At 40.2% G+C, this 17597-nt stretch overlaps 1 protein-coding gene and 1 long non-coding RNA gene across 5 annotated transcripts in view; one reads left to right on the top strand and one right to left on the bottom strand.

The window, feature by feature from the left end:
• Positions 1-17597, bottom strand: part of AFF3 (AF4/FMR2 family member 3) — a 564761-nt gene that overhangs the window by 364376 nt on the left and 182788 nt on the right. The gene's annotated exons all lie outside the window — the stretch shown is intronic.
• Positions 169-10350, top strand: LOC121491964. Its single transcript, XR_005988086.1, has 3 exons — positions 169-287; positions 8111-8193; positions 9726-10350. It is a non-coding gene; the product is annotated as an uncharacterized LOC121491964 (long non-coding RNA).

Below are 17597 nucleotides of genomic sequence, written 5' to 3'. Positions count from 1 at the left end.
CCCCCGTATCATTATTTTTCGTTGGTTTATGTCTGGGTATGAGGAGTCAGGACCTAAGAGAAATATTCACTAACTAGTTGATGACCTTCCAGCACTTGCTGAGATGTTAAGAATAGCAAACCACAGGCTGGCCTCATGGGACTCTTGGTCTCTGTCCACAAGAGAAGCCAAGTGTATATTTCCTTTTTCAGGGACCTGTATGGCCAAGAAACAGAGTGGACCTTTCTGGGTACAAATGAAGAAGGACTTCAGCTTTGTGGACAAGTTGAAGTCTTAGAAGAGCACTGGTGGGTTCTTTTCTTTTTCCATTTCAGTGAGTACTTAAAGCCACAGTTAGTCATAGAGTACTATTTAAAGATTACTATGATAATTTTGTTGTTGTCCTATTTATATAAACATAAGTATAAATAATTTATATTGCAAGGTTTGCTATGTACTGTCTTCAGTCCATGGGGACCCCAAAGAACAAGATGCTAAATGGCACAGTTTTGGCGACTACAGAGATGACATCCATTTATCTTCCCTAATTTAGCACTACAATCAGTGTACAGATGAAACAGCTCACTCTGCTTATTTTTCTCATTGAGAATAAGCATTTCAGAAGATATTCCTCTTCATTCCAGATTTTATGCTGATCAAAAAAAAAAAAAACCCACAAGATTTTGGAAGTTGAGCATTCTCCAGTTATTTCAGGTAAATAACAGCTACCACCAGGAGAACTGTTCTACTCCACAGGTGTCCCATGTCAGTGGCCTCTCTCAACACACCTACCACAGCCCCACTGGCAAACTCTGCAAAGGCCCAGTCAGACTGTGCTGACTTTCCTTGCTTAGGGACAGTACTATACCTGGAACTCTGTGTCACCTTACAAACTAACTGCCTATCTGCCCAGCTAAACTGCAGAAACTAGGTGGGCAGAGACTGCCTCTCGCATTAATCTGTGTCTGGCAGGCACAAAATGCTCTTCAATGTTAGTTCCACACTCTTAGGATCAGAGGATGTATTTCCTTGAGTTTAAAAGGCTACACAGAGAGGCAACAAGGTCAGCAGTTTCCATAGGGTCCTTTAGCCTTCTCAGTTAATCATATTTTCCAATTAACTTTTCCACAGTGCTCCATAGATCTTCTTGTTCTATTCCTGATCAAAATGTACAGTTTCAATAATGTGGGGCTTTTTAATTGATATTAAATAAGCTCTGAGAAGCTGCACTGCAATGAAGTAATTCCACAGAAAGCCAAACTAGATTTGCTTGTCAGATAAAAAATATATGTATGTTCATAATTAAAAGAGATTTATCTTTCCAGAAAGAAACATAAATGGAATGAAGGTAGTGCAGAAATTCCAAGCTCTACACAACTAGTGATGCATTTCACCTGAGGTCTTTTTCAGAAAAATGCAACATTCTGAATAGTAAAGGCTTGAGATGAGTTGGTTCCCTTGAGGACCTATCAAGAAAGTAGCAAGCTTAAACTAGGGGTGGAAGTACTTAGGTTAAACATTTGGAAGACTCTCAAACACAAGACCCGAGAGCTGGTGGAGCAGATAACTAAAGATGGCTGGAGGTATTTAAGAATTGGGCAAGGGCAGTCCCAGGAGGAAGCAGGCTTCAACTGTAGTATCAGCCCCAACTGAGCAGTACAGCCTTCTCTGGTCCTGTGACCTCCTCGGCACAAACAGCCACTGTGCACTCCCAGCCTGGGGAGAGAGTGTCAGCATCTCTATGGCAGCCAGAAATCCCTGTAGATGGGCCTAGAACAACAGCACAAGGAACTTAAAGGGGCCCTGTGGGGAAGACAGTGAGTGAAGAACAGAACCCTTGCCCAATGTCTCCCCATTCCTCCTGAAGCTTCTAGCCACCACAGCCCCCACGTACCCTCAACAGTGATTGAGATAGTGCTGTCTAGGTCAAGTGCGTGGTGTCTTAGTTCCACGGTTTGACAATTGACACTAACCTATCAACTGGGCTTTTTCAGGTCTAAAAGGTGAATATCTTATGTGAGTTTTCATAAAGTTCTGAATGTCCAAAATTTCTGAGAAGACACCTCTGCATATAGATGTGTCCTTAAGTGCCTCACAGGCAGCTCATGACAAAGCTAATCCGCTCTCAGGGAGTAGAGGCGCAGGACAAGGAGAGAGAAGGATGTCTTGCAGACATCCCCCTGGGGATGGGGCACAGGGACAGTGTGGGGCTTAATCCAACAGTGAGGGCTGCAGTGAACCTAGACAGAACAAAAAGTCAGATCCAGGTGGGCTTTCTGAACAACCTGTATTAGAATAGATGTTTACGTCTAGCTGGTTACTGTGATACTATTCCCTCTTCTCATCTACCCCAGAAGGGAAGGAATTTGCATTCCCTTCCCAAGTTGGGAAGAAGGACTTCCAACCTCACTTGGCCTGCTCCCTCATGACTGCCTTCCTGGGCAGGAGTCCCTTTTCCTATCTCTGCCTAAGGAAGAATGATCCACGTACCTTGGTCATTCTGGTGTTTTGGATCTTTCTGTGACAATGGTGCTTTTTTTTTTTTTAATTACTGAAGTACAGCTCACATACTGTACTTGGAATGTTATATTAGTTTCAGGTGTACAACATATGGATTTGACAATTCTATACATTAGGCTATGCTCACTGCCATTAAGTATAGTTATCCTTCTGTCACCATACAGTGGCATTACATTTTTTCTGCTTTCCTGCCATGCAGAAAGCTTAGTAAGGTAGGACCTGCCTCTCAGGAGAAGCTGCAGGTGTCCAGGATTTCCCAAGACCACTGGGATAGGAATGTTCAATTCTGGGGAGAAGAAACACAGATCAAAGGCCACCTTCTGTAATCCACTTTAGCAGCTGAGATTTTGACATACATTTGACTGTCACTGGTGTCTTATTTCCCAATTAGTTCTAGATTTGGAAGGGGACAAAAGGAGTGTGCTTACCTGCCACTTAATACTCTGACACCTTTATGTTTGAAAAGAGGAGGTTACCTAATACTTAGCATTAGCAAGGAGATGGCATATGTCCACTGTCACCTTTGGTACGAGTGACATTCTTTTGTTTTCAGCCATGGAGACACCTTAGAAGCCCTCTCGACATGGCGATCATGTTGACAGTCACCGCTAATAAACTGCCACTGCAACGTGAAGTTATCTATTATCCCAGACCATTGCATGTTAGACACTGGTTCTAGTCCTTTCTGAAGAACTTCTTTCTATACTTAGCCAGACAAGTTATCTGTGGTCATCATTCATTCACTCACTGTACAAATATTTAATGAGCAATTTAGAACCCAAATTGGGGAGCAGAGAACAGCTGTCTCTATACAACTTCTTTAAAATGATAAAAGTACTGAGGATAATAAAGTACCATGAACCTTAACAAGAAGACATATTCTCACTACACTAGAGGGTACATTTAGAAAGAAAGAGACTGAAAAAGCTCAAACATTCCCAGAGATGGCAGGCCATCCCACAGGAATGAGTGTGACCATCTTATATTCCATTTAACAGCAGAGAACTTCCTGACACCTCAGCCTCGTCATGAGTATTTCTGGGACTCTCTAAATAGTCCCATATCAAAAGGCCTATGGCATGTCCTAAAATTCTAACATCACTTGTCTATTCTGAACACACCACAATTTGAATATACTTCAACATTTTCCATTCCACTTAAGAATGTTAGGGGAAAAAAAAAAAAAAAAAGAATGTTAGGGGAGAACTGATCAACATGCAAGTAGGAGCTGTGAACATCTACTTGAAGCAGTATACCTGCAAATAAACATGCTCCCTGGTAAGTAACCCCACCATTCGTCCCCAGTCATAGGAGCTGCATGATAATCATTCAACAAAAGCAAAAGGAAGAAATGGAAGAAAGGGGGAAGAACATGAATTCAAACAAAGCCAAAACCTAAAGCCCTCCATTATTTATACTTCAAAATCAGAAGAGGAAAAACACCTATACTAGTTGGTTGATCCTGGAGCCTAGATAGGTAGGTGGGTAGGTAAGTAGATAGATATCCATGGCAAAAGCTAGAGAGAGAGAATTTTCCAAGATGGCTTGAAAGGAAAAGTAAATATAACCAACGCGCTCATGTTTTTCATTTTCGTTCCCCCCCGCCCCTGCTTCTTCCTTCTATCCCTCAAAGACTCTAGCCTTGGGAGAAACGGAATTGGGTATTAGCTGGCTATTAATTAGAGGATCTAAGTTTGCTGGTACGGAAGGATTAGTGAGAGCTAGCCACACGATGCTCTGCTAATCCCTCACCTGAGGCACCAGGGGCCATCAGGGCCTGGTGGTGCTGTGTGGGCAGGAGTTCCCAGGAAATTGAGAGGATCATTTCCTGACAGCTTCATATGCTGAGTGTCAGCACCTGGCCTGCTTTGATGATGGGTTTTACCCTAATCAGACCACCCAGGAACTGCAGTGACAGGAAAGCCAGCTGAGTTTCAGGGACACATCCACAAAGCTATAGGAGGATTAAAAAAAAAAAAGGCATTCTTGTTATCTGTCAATTCCATATATATTCCTATATAGACAAGAGGAAATGCCATTTGGGGCTGTGTGCTTATGCAGTTAATAGCTCTTAACTTCATCTTCTAAATTGTTTTAGAACAGTAGGGACAAGTTACACAATATTGAGGAAAAAAGTCCAACTTCAAACTCAGAAGTCCTTAGGAAGGAAGAAGGAATTAGGATATATTCATTTGGCATAAAGATGTTGGCCCCAGTGAGAAATTACTGGACTAGTGAAGTGTGAACACACTTGTTGGAAAGGTGAACACTCTTTAAAGTACTAATGACCTTAGTCAAGAAGTTGTTTCCTCTTTCAGTAACTACTGCATGCATTCTCAAACCTCGGTCCAGACCTTAGCCAGAGCTGGATTTATCTGTGGCATCATCTTGTGCCACTGGGATGCAGTCCTCCTACACAGCTTTAATCCAGGGTATCTGTAACTATTTGATGAGTTCCCAAACAGAAAAAGTAACATTCTGGAATGATTATTCATACTTGGGAAGAAAAGAAGAGAAAAGTGCAATGTATTTCATAAGGGACAGGCAAAAGAATCAGTGATATCCAGGTTGGAAAAGCTGGGAGTGAAAAGAAAAAAGAATAGTACCAGCCACATCTTCAAGGAAATTTTTTTTTTAATTAACTTTTATTGGTGTTCAATTTACCAACATACGGAAAAACACCCAGTGCTCATCCCGTCAAGTGTCCACCTCAGTGCCCGTCACCCATTCCCCTCCAACACCCGCCCTCCTCCCCTTCCACCACCCCTAGTTCATTTCCCCGAGTTAGGAGTCTTTATGTTCTGTCTCCCTTCCTGTTATTTCCCAACATTTCTTTTCCCTTCCTTTACATTCCCTTTCACTATTATTCATATTCCCCAAATGAATGAGAACATACACTGTCCTTCTCCGATTGACTTATTTCACTCAGCATAATACCCTCCAGTTCCATCCACGTTGAAGCAAATGGTGGGTATTTGTCGTTTCTAATTGCTGAGTAATATTCCATTGTATACATAAACCACAGCTTCTTTATCCATTCATCTTTCGATGGACACCGAGGCTCCTTCCACAGTTTAGCTATTGTGGCCATTGCTGATAGAAACATCGGGGTGCAGGTGTCCCGACGTTTCATTGCATCTGAATCTTTGGGGTAAATCCCCAACAGTGCAATTGCTGGGTCATAGGGCAGGTCTATTTTTAACTCTTTGAGGAACCTCCACACAGTTTTCCAGAGTGGCTGCACCAGTTCACATTCCCAACAACAGTGTAAGAGGGTTCCCTTTTCTCCGCATCCTCTCCAACATTTGTTGTTTCCTGCCTTGTTAATTTTCCCCATTCTCACTGGTGTGAGGTGGTATCTCATTTCTTCAAGGAAATTTTATAGGCAAAGTAGACATGTATACAATGAAATTAAACGAGCTATAGAACTGTGGGCATGTTACTTGACCTCACGGCAACTCTATCTTTTATAAATGATGTATCTGTATGATACATCATACAGAGAGAGTATGTATGTATGTATGTATGTATGAGAAAGAGTATGTATCTGATGTGGCTATGATGAGGATCTAGTGAGTTAATACGTGTAAAGTACTTAAAATAGTACCTGGCACAGAATAAATGATGATGGTGGTGGTGATGATGTTGCTGCTGTGATAGTTGATTTTTTTTACCTTTTTTATTTTATTTATTTATTTTCTTAAAGATTTATGTATTTATTCATGAGAGACACACAGAGAGAGGCAGGGACATAGGCAGAGGGAGAAGCAGGCTCGTTGCAGGGAACCCGATGTAGGACCTGATCCCAGGACCTGGGGATCATGCCCTGAACCAAAGGTAGACGCTCAACCACTGAGCCACCCAGGCATCTCAGCTTTTTTTAAATTGAAGTATGGCTGATCTATGTTATATTATGTAACGGTCAACTGGATGTGTCAACTTGGCTAGACCACAATACCCAGATATTTGATGAAAGGCCATTCTAGATGTTGCTATTTTGGGGTATTTTAGATATTTTTAGAAGAAATTAATACTTAGGTCAAGAGATTTTGAGTACAGCAGATTATCCTCTGTAACGTGGGTGGGCCTCATCTAATCAGTTGAAGGCTTTAGGAGAAAACAACTGAGGTCCCTGAGGAAGAGGGAACTCTGCCTCCAGACTGCCTGTAAAGTCAGACAGATTGCACCATCAAGTCTACTCTTTGTCTCCAGCCTGCTGGCCTGCTCTGCAGATTTTAGACTGGTCCACCCTCATAATCATGGATTCATTTTTTAATCTCCATCTCCATCTCCATTTCTCTCTCTCCATTCATATATATGTATTTTATACATATACTTTTGCATGGTGTATGTGTATATACTCCTACCATATACTATATTCTTACTATCTGTATGGATGTATACACATATGCAGATAAATGTATATGCACATGCACACATATACTCCATTGGCTCTGTTTCTCTGGAGCACCCGAACACAAATATTATTTATTATTATTATTATTTTATGGCCAAAAACGATTAAAGAAATGCTGGGATCAATATCACAAACAAGATTTCAACCTGATGAACTTTCTGTAAGTACCGTCCTATTTGATCTTGTTTCCCTGAAAATGCTGGCTGAATGTCAAGAGGACAATTTACTTAATGCATACCTAGTTGTTTCCTTTCTATTAGAAAATAAATACAAATGTTTAATTAAAATAAAATAAAGTAACATTTAACCTTCCTGATCACACCCAGGGGCAAAGGGCTTCACTCTCAACTCAATCATGTAAACACAACAACTCAGTTCTTGGATTTAGAAGGGAAAAAGGCCTCTCTTAATTCCCCTCTACATTAAAGAACACCTAAGCCCTTTCCTACAGAATATATTGTTCCTATCAGTTTAGACTGACACTGTATCTAAGGAACATTTAAATATTTGTAACAAATGCAAATGAATTGCCCAAGAAGAAAAATACAATTCCATGCAGCTTTAGAAAAGCTATAATATATTAAGAGACTAACAGTTTTAATATCTCTTCATTCCAGAGAGGGACAAATAGAGCTATTTGTTAAAACTATGCCTCCTGAAACATCTGATATTCTGACTACTTCTGCTAGATTAATGAAACACTTGAAATATAAAAAGTGAAATCTGTATTTCTTTCATTATCTGTTTATGGCATTAATAAGAACTGCTTTGCTAATTACTCTATTGTCAGTTTTCTTTTGGGACAAATCTAAGGTATTAAGAGTACATAAGAGCTTTATATTTAAGTCTTGTTCCAAATGATGAAGATATTGTTCTGATGGGGCCCATAGCATTGCAATTATAGTTAGATGCTTTATGCTATATTGAGCTAAAAGCGAACTTACAGAGAAAATCAGCCTTCCACAACCACTGAGATCTTAGATTTTTCACTGAAGCCTATCCCTAAATTTAAATGTCTGATGTGGCAGGAAACTTGTACTATAATCTTGAACCAGGAGACCCTGATACCCCAGAGTTTCTGTGTATATTTGCATGTAAGTGTGCATGGGGTTTGCCTGTATTGTTACATTTAATCTGCTAGACATCCTGGGGCGCCAGGTGGCTCAGTTGATTAAGTATCTGCCTTCGGCTCAGGTCATGATCCCGGGATCCTGGGATGGAGCCCTGCGTCGGGCTCCCTGTTCACGAGCTAACGGTCTACTGGCGGAAACATTCAGGTAAGTAGCAGAGTACGTGTTGTATTATAGTAAGGCGTGCATTATCAACCCATTCAAAAGATGCCTATTAAGTCCCTACTAAGTTCTAGCACTACTCCCAGGGATATGATAAAGAGTTTATACTCTAAATGGCATGGAGAAGAGCAAGTTGGAGAAATAAAAACAATAATAAGATTAGTGAACAAGACAATGTCAGAAAATATGGGTGTTATGATCATGAGTGACTGCTGGTAGCCTGCAAAGGCCTCTCTGTAAAGGTAATATTTAAAATGAGATCCTAAACAAAGACGAAAAAGAAAACCATCCTGTGGAGAGCTGGGGGAGGAATGTTTCTGGCAGAAGGCACAGCTAATGCATAGGTCCTGGGCAGGTATAAGTTTAGCATGTTCGAGAGTCGTGCTAATCCAGAGAGAATTAGCCCTGACTTAGGGGGATCAGAGGAAAGTTTTCCGAGTATCCCAAGTTGACCTTGGCTGCAGCCAAGTCTTTCTCCTCTCTAGACCACAGGAGTTCCCAGCAGAGAAAGAATACAGCGAGCAAATCCCCTCTCCCAACCTTACCTGGAGCCCTACTCAGTGATGCCACTGTCTGTGCCTCACTCCCAACAGATTTTCCTTCCCTGAGAAATAATCACGTGAGACTCAGAGGAAAAAACAAACAAACAAACAAACAAGCAGAAGAAATCCATCATTCCCCTTCTGTATTAGAGGAAAATAATTTTTGGCAGCCCTGCCATTTCAGAAGCATTTGTCATGATTAAGGTCCAGCCTGTACCCAGATCAATTGCCACATAAAAGTTCACTAACACACAATTCCTGTTCAAAGTTTGCCAGCTACCTCAATTCCAAGATGTCAACTGCATCTTCACTGACCATATGCCAAGCCAGTGTGGACAGAAGCAGCCCATGCCCTCAAAGCCACAGGAGCAACCGATGCAAACTCATGTCCCTTACTCCAAAACCCCAATCTAGTTCTGTATGAGGCCCCGGGAACATGAGCTTGCTGGTAACTGCCTGTCCTGAATACCCTTCAGTGGCTTCACTGCCAAGATGATGAGGATATCCCTAGTCTTTTGGTTTAGTCAGCATTATTTAAAAAGTGGGAAGTAGGGGCAGCCCGAGGGGCTCAGCAGTTGAGCGTCTGCCTTTGGCTCAGGGACTGATCCTGGGGACCTGGGATCAAGTCCCACGTCAGGCTCCCTGCATGGAGCCTGCTTCTCCCTCTGCCTGTGTCTCTGCCTCTCTCTCTGTGTCACTCATGAATAAATAAATAAAATCTTTTTTAAAAAAAGGTGGGAAGTATAGAAACACACCAGTCCACTGACTTTAGCAGATTCTGAGGTGATATATCCAATTTTCAATAAATGATGATATTATCACATGGACAATGATTCTTTGATCATTAAGAGAAAATGTGGCACTGTCCTCTCCTCAAACCAAAACAAGCTCTTTTCCTCTAGAAAAAAAAAATGAGTTTATCAAGTGAAAAGGTTTTTCTTCACTTTAATGAAGATTCTTCCTCTCTTTTCACAGATATACTGCGCTCAATAATTGTCAAGTTATTACCTGGTGATCTATTTCTAATGAAGTCTACTTGGTTAAAAAAGAAGCTGAATGTGGAAAAATAATTTCTCTTTGGTTTCCCATTACCTTCCTGCTGATTGTTCAGTCTCCCATCTAAAAGTGGAACTGATGACATTTTGTGGAGTCTTCTGGTGTCTTCCCTCCTATATGTTTCTCTCAGATTAGTACTTTATGTAAAACTGGGACTAGCAGATCATTCTTCCCACGGGTGCCTCTATTTGCAATCTTTGTCTGGATGATCATCTAGATTAGTTTGAATGTTTTCACGTTGTCTTCTATGAGTTCTCTGTGCTTAAAATAAGCCTACTTATGTTGACTTTTTGTTCTAAGGGCCCAAATTGGGATTGGAGTTGATGATCTTGGGTTGGAGTTGATTATATTTTTTCCATGTTGTCATAGTGTGGATATTTCTCACTATCAAATTAAAGCTGTTTAAACATATTATCTATTCCCCTATTAGTAATAACATCCACATATAGGAATGTCCTAATAAGTCAAGTGGGATTAATTAGACAAAAACCCAATTTAACAGGACGCCTGGGTGGCTCAGCAGTTAAGCATCTGCCTTCAGCTCAGGGCTTGATCCTGGAGTCTTGGGACTGAGTCCCACATCGGGCTCCCTGCATGGAGTCTGCTTCTCCCTCTGCCTATGTCTCTGCCTCTGCCTCTCTCTCATTCTCTCATGAATAAATAAATAAATTCTTAAAAAAAAAAAACTTAAGGCAAAGCAGACTGTGAAAGGCTGGTGTTGGAAAACCTAAACTCCTACTTCTTCAAAGTGCAGAGGTTGGTCAAAGCATTCCATCTTCACCAAATTACACCACCTGCCAAGGGCTCTAGCATGGAAAGAAACATAGCAGGAGGCAGGTCTTCTTTCACTGGCAGTCAAGGAGTTTACAGTCTAACGATGAATCAACATGCTATACAACTCTTTGCTTTAAAATTTTTTAACATTTACATGCAGAGAACCATGTTTGACCCTAGAGATACAAAGAAGGAAAAGACAAGGCAGTGAATGACAGAATTGCCAAGTAGGTCCCCTATAGCCAGGACACATAGCCAGTAGCCCATAAGACCCAAGTCCAGAAAGAGCTTTCTTTTTCAAGCTAAAATGTAATCCATCAGAACCTAAAATATACATTTACATTTAATTAAGAAAGGAAATGGACCTCCAGAAGTTATCTGTTGGGACTTTTAAAACAGAAAAAATGGAGTCAACAGGGAGTTTGCATGACTCTCTGACATAAACTCAGTGACATGATTCATCCATTTAAGTATTTCACAGTTAATGGACACCCACCATGTACAAGCTGGAGTTATACAGGCAAGACATGATCCCTACTCTTGAGATGACTTGTCCCCAAACATAAGTGAATATATAGAGAGATAGCTTAGAATGTGGGACTTACTGTCTGCTGGCTAATGCAGACACAGGAACCAGGCATGAAAGAACCAGTGACCAAAGAATGGTCTTTAGCTGGTTCTCAAAAGATAAATGTGATTTCTAAGACCTGGTGGAGTTTTATTGGAAATTACTTTGGAATTTCTTCTCTTCCATAATAAAGGGAGAAGTAACTACTTCTCCCTTTGATCAGACACTATCAGGATCATTTGAATATTTGTATGCAGAAGATACAAATAAATGAGTCTCGACTATATAGCTAGCAAAACACACAGCAAGAAAACAGTTCTTTGACTAGGTAAAACACTAGTCTAATGGAGCTCTAAAGTAAACTTCAACACTGTCCTTGAAGACTCATGGCAAAGAGGACCTCCTCTCCATTTCCCCAGATGGGTGAAGAGCTGGTGTTGACGAGCACACTGAGCCTCCTCGGTTCCTACCACACCACCTCATCAGAAGTCAGACTGCCCCCCGAGGCACCTCAGTGGACCCTGCCACAGGGCAGTCAGTTCTGGACCTTTCTTCTCTTCACGAAGGCAACTGGGAATGGTGAGTTTCCATTTGTCCAATTTCTGTCCCCCAATGTCTAGCCAGGAGAAATGAGAAACTCACCATCCATCTCACCCTCACTAGGGAAACCATATGGGATCCAGGTTATTCAACAATGATTCCTTCAAACAGCTTCTCATTTACTCCCAAACCTAGCCTATGGGTATTTTTAGAGACAGCTCAGCTCTGCATTCTAGAATAAATAATCACTGAGGGTAAACCACACATGGGGAAGATGCTTTTGGGATTAGAAAGCAGAGACTGCCGACAAAAATCTTACTGGCCACTGAGGAAAACTGTGAGGCATGTGACGGGGGTGGGGGTGGGGGATCTATCACACCCCAGCACAGCCTAGATGGCATTCAAAACACACTTGTTGAACAATTAGTACAAATGACAATGTATGTGCAAAGATAGTCAAATTTTTAACAAATAGAAATTCCCCCATTACCTATTTCAGTGATTTTCTAAATGTTTCACAGAAAATTAACTTCAAGAACCAGGTTCCCCATAAAGTCCTCCTTGAGGCTCTAACAGGCACAGCCCCCACCACAAAGACATACTTACATTCTGGGAGATGCCACATGTGGCAAATGTCCTTAAACGATGGTTGATGGTCTACAGAGAGGCTCTGACTGACATCCTGCTGGGGCTTCAGTATGCACCACTGTCTTCAGAATTTCTTCATAACATGCCCTAAGCTCAGACATGGAACTTCCCTTGCAGACTGACCATTATCAAGAATAAAGGAAAGAAGAAATTCACTTGGGCTACCCTAATTAGAAGCCAGTAGGGGTGAAGAGGAATTAGGCTAACGTTCACATTGTTTGATGCTTAGGTAAAATGATTTGTTTATGGAGCTAACAATACCAAGAGTTGGTGTGTGCGTGGATCATTGGTAATTTATTTAGGAGACTACAGTATCTCAGGCACCTTTAATCCTCAATTATACACAAATAGCTAACAAACTAACCTCAAATCTTTAGGGTAGTGACTGATATCTTTTCATTTGTGTATCACTCAGAGAACCTGGCATTCACTACATCCTGGATAAAATGATCCTTATTAAAATATGTCACCTTAGGGCCTTCTATTTTGCAACATTTTGTTCTCATGCAAGAGAATGGATTATTTGCTTTAGTCAGTCATTACATAAACATTTATTCAGTACCTATATGTGCAAAGCCCTGTGTAAAGTATTGTAACAGGATGTAAAGATAAACAACACATCTCAGCAAGTGCATGGATATAAAATCAAAACGTGGATTTATATAGACAAACTGCCCAAAGCTTTCATGGGAAGTGGGAATTGCAGATGAACAAGGAGGGCAAGAGAAAGGCACTGAGGACCAGCTTGGGGGACAAGCATTAAGTAGGCATGTAGAGAAGGGAGGGCTGGAAATCAGCTCAGTAGTGGCATGGGAGTGCACAGGAAATACTAAGACGTTCGGTTTTTTCAATGCACAGAATAAATGAAGGGACTGGTGGGGGAGAAAGATGGGGAGAAAGAATGGGGACTTAGCATGGATTTTCCTGCAGCCAAGATCAGGCATCCGGTTTGGCCATTAGAAGTGAGTGGCAAAACTCTTTTAAGCAAAGGAAGTCATGGCAGTTGTACTGAAGAGCTATAAAACCACACTTTTTTTTCTAGTCCTCTATACCTTGGGGTATATGCAGGTTGGCTGACTTCTCTCCCTAACGCTAGTCTGCATTAATAGAACGCTGCTGTACAGGTCACCAGTTGGGGTACTCAGAGCTCCACGGTTACCTGGGGCCCACTCCTTCCGGGAGGAAGGCCTGGCTGTCTTCCGCCTGCAGGGCTCAGTTCCGACAGAACTCACCCCTTTATAAAACTGCAGGTGTAGGAGAATCTTACACTAAATGAATCCTGAGACAACTCCCCATGTTGCCCTGCATTCTATCTACCTGTTCCTTTACACGTTTCAGCTTCTGCAGCACACTCTGAGAGTCTTACTTGGCTTTGTATGCAGACAGCAGGAATTTTTCTTTGCTGCTATAGTCTATTGTATTTCATTTGGAATTGAAAAACTCAAAGGAAGAAGGATGATGAATGAGAACGGTGGATAGCAAGGGCCTTGTTGAAAGGACACCTTCGCCCCCTGCCCTAAGTCAACTTCTCCTGCTATCCACAGATGGACCTCCCTGCCTAATTCGGAGAAAGAACCAACATCCTAAAGACACAGCTCCAGAAAGTCCAGGGCAGAGCTAGTAGCATGCATAGGCTCTTCTCATCTTCAACCTGTGATTCATGGAGGAAAACAGCTGAGAATTAAAACCACTGTGTCCAAAAATAAATAAATAATGAAAATAAAAATTTCTAAGTGAAGTAAGCCAGTCAGAGAAAGACAAATATACCATATGATTTCACTCATATGTGGAATTTAAGAAACAAAACAAACATAGAGAAAAAAAGAGACAAAACCAGAAAAACAGACACTTAAGTATAGGGAACCAATAGATGGCTATGGGGGGAGGGGGGCAGCGGGGGCCGGGAATAGGTGATGGGGATTAGGACTGCACTTGTCTTGATGAGTACTGAGTAATATATGGGACTGCAGGATCACTATATTGTACACCGAAAACTAATATAGCACTGTATATGTTAATTCCACTGGGATTAAAATTTGAAATTCATTATGACAGAGCATTCGATATTTAATATGCTCTTTTGTCTAATTTAAAAAATGTTAAATGCAGTATCATATGGACTAAATAAAGAACACATAAGCTAAAGGGGGAAAAAAAGCTGTGTCTTCCCTACCACTAGCTCACAACCACATATAATCCTCCCAACTAGAGCAATATGAATCCTGGCAAAGAAATGGGAGGCAAACCTCTGGATGTATCCTCAATTTAACTCCTCCAAAAAATTCTTTAGTTGGAAAAAAACTAAAGGTCACTTTCAAGTTGACTTTGGTATGTTACTCAGGTTTCAGAGTCCTCATCTGTAAAATGGGAAAATAATAGTACCAACCTACTGGGGTAGTCAAGAATTCAATGAAGTAATGCATATAAAAGTATTTAATCCATCCATTTAGGATATCTCATTGCTGCTAACATTCATGTATCCAAACTGTTTTATTTATTTCACTGTTTCCATCTCAAGTGAAACATTTGTTTCCTTTTAGTTTCCCTAAAGGCAGGAGAAAAGATGAACTTTGGGGCAAGTATGTGAACTCCATCTGGTGCATGAATACTCTAAAACACTCACAGGCATCGATATGCATCTTCTACAGCTACTGAAATCATGTTTCAAGTATCAAAAAATGGAATGGAATAAAACGTCTTTTCACACAATAATAATGAAATGGTATTTTTCACTCTAAGTACTTAAAAGGAAACCACCTTATTTCTTACACTTTTCCTAGCCATTACAAAGAAATTTTTAAAAACCAAGTCTCTACTAGCAATTTGACTTATAAAAGACGAGAAAGCATTACTAACAAAGTGATTTTATCGCTAAACCTTAATTACATGTGCAGCTGTATCAGTTCAGTTTGGACAAATAATTATATGATTAATCGTGCAGTAACATTAAATGTAACGTAACAGTAAGATTAAATGGATTATCCCTATATTCTCCTTCTTCAGCCAAGTATTTCTGCGTTTGTGGTTAGCTTTCTAGGTTTTGTTTTCTTTTTTAACCCGTAAAAAAAAAACAAGGGGAAACCAAGTTAAGGAGAGCTGGTGTGTGGGTGAATATGTGACAGATTCCAGGAAAGGAAGAATGGAAATAATTTGCTGAATGTGAATATTCTCTTTGGTAAAAAGAGACATAAAGTTACTGTATTCTGTACCCCGGTGCCTGGGACATGAGAGGCAATTCAGTGTTTGTCCTTTGAATGAATGATCACAGCAATTCATTATTGCTACTACTAGTGAAAATAATATGGCCAAGTAAAAATTTAGTGAGTTTTCCGTTGTGTGTGCTCAATCAACTTCCATATCCATGAAATCTTTGATTTTACAAAAAAAGATTTAAAAACTAGGTTTAACTATTCCAAATTCATAGATGGAGAATTTATCCATCCATTTAGCAAATGTTTCTGAAGCACCTATTATGCACAATTACAACAGGAGAATCAGACTCGTACATCAATCTGCTACTTAAAACTGTGTATTATGTATATTCTCCATGCTCTAGTGGTACTGTGACAAATTTTTAAGAACTTTGATACATACTTCATGTTGGGACAGCAAATAAAATCTAGTTTGTAGAAAGAAAACTACTGATCAAGAAATTTGATAATAATGAAAAAATACATGCCTATACCCAAACATGTGCACAGATGTCCCTTATATTCTGACTTAGTGCCCAAAGGGGGTAGGTAAAATAAATCCACCAAAACCAGAGGCTAAGATTCTATACAAAATACTTAAATGAGCTTTTATGATGATGCCTAAAAAAAAATAATGGAGAAAAAAAGAAAAAAATTTGAAAAAAAACTAAAGGAGAAAATGTATTTATTTTATAGCTTAACAATTTTTATGTTCTAATTGTAACTACCCACTCAGTCTAAGCAAAGAATGAATTGAGTCATAATTATTCTTCGAAATAATTTTTCTGAAAAAATTTGTATGACTTGCCCTCAAGAACACCTTTCTGATTTTTGAACCTGATTTTTTTGCAAAAAATAATCAAGTCTGTAATTCTTACTAGGCTTTCTCTTAAAAAACTTAATAAAATAGGGGATCCCTGGGTGGCTCAGCAGTTTAGTGCCTGCCTTCGGCCCAGGGCGTGATCCTAGAGTCTCGGGATCAAGTCCCATGTCGGGCTCCCTGCATGGAGCCTGCTTCTCCCTCTGCCTGTGTCCCTGCCTCTCTCTCTCTATGTCTCTCATGAATAAATAAAATCTTTAATATATATATATATATATATATATATATATATATATATATATATATATAATAAAATAAAAACAATTAATAAATAACTACTATGCCATCATCTTGGTTGATATTCTTTTTAATTACTAACTTGTTTAACTCTGCCAAATGTTGATTTGCCAGTGGTTCTGCCTATGATCTGACTAGTTCTCCAACATCAATTTCATTGGCATCATTGAAATCTCATATTTTGGTAAGGCATGGACATCACAATTCCAAATTGCATTGTATTTGGAATTTATTGTCATATGTTTATAATAACTCCTTAGGAGGAACAAATAGACTGATGCAAGGTTAGGAAAGAGGAGTAGAAATTCATGTTACAAATGGTCAGCTCATTTGTAAATAGCATCATATTACAATGGCTTGATTTTCTTTTTTTTTTTTTTAGATTTATTTATTTATTTTAGAGAGAGGGAGGGAAGGACAGAGGGCGAAGGAGAGAGAGAGAATCTTAAGTAGACTGCACAAAGTTCGACGTAGGGTTCAATCTCACGACCCTGAGATCATGACCTGAGCTGAAATCAAGAGTCGGACACTTAACCCACTGAGCCACTCAGGTGCCCTGCAATGACTTGATACTTTCTGAAACTCTGAAACTGAGTTAATTCTCTGGGCATGACTACCTGGAAGATGCTAAGTGAGGTGCCAAAGCTGCCTTATTTAGAGAACAAGAGGCACCAGTTGAGTTCAGCTTCTCTTCCACTGCTTCAGAAAGGTCCTTTGCTTTTCAAACACCCAAGTCCTCACACTGTCCCACTGCTCTCACCCTGAAAATGCTCACCTTGATCTGCCCTCCAGCACCTTGCTTTCCCTCCTTCCATGATTTTCCAATCCTCTGTATTATTGTTTCAAAACTTCATTAGGAAGGTAACTTCCCAATATAAGAAATGTACCTGAATTGTATACTATTTATGATTGAGAAGAACAAACGTGCAGAGGCCCTCTCATTCTACACACTT

Source organism: Vulpes lagopus, chromosome 5 (assembly GCF_018345385.1).
Source record: "Vulpes lagopus strain Blue_001 chromosome 5, ASM1834538v1, whole genome shotgun sequence".
In the NCBI taxonomy this organism is placed as follows: Eukaryota; Metazoa; Chordata; class Mammalia; order Carnivora; family Canidae; genus Vulpes; species Vulpes lagopus.
The sequence above is the reverse complement of the archived record's forward strand: the minus strand, read 5'-3'. Positions and strand labels throughout refer to the sequence as shown.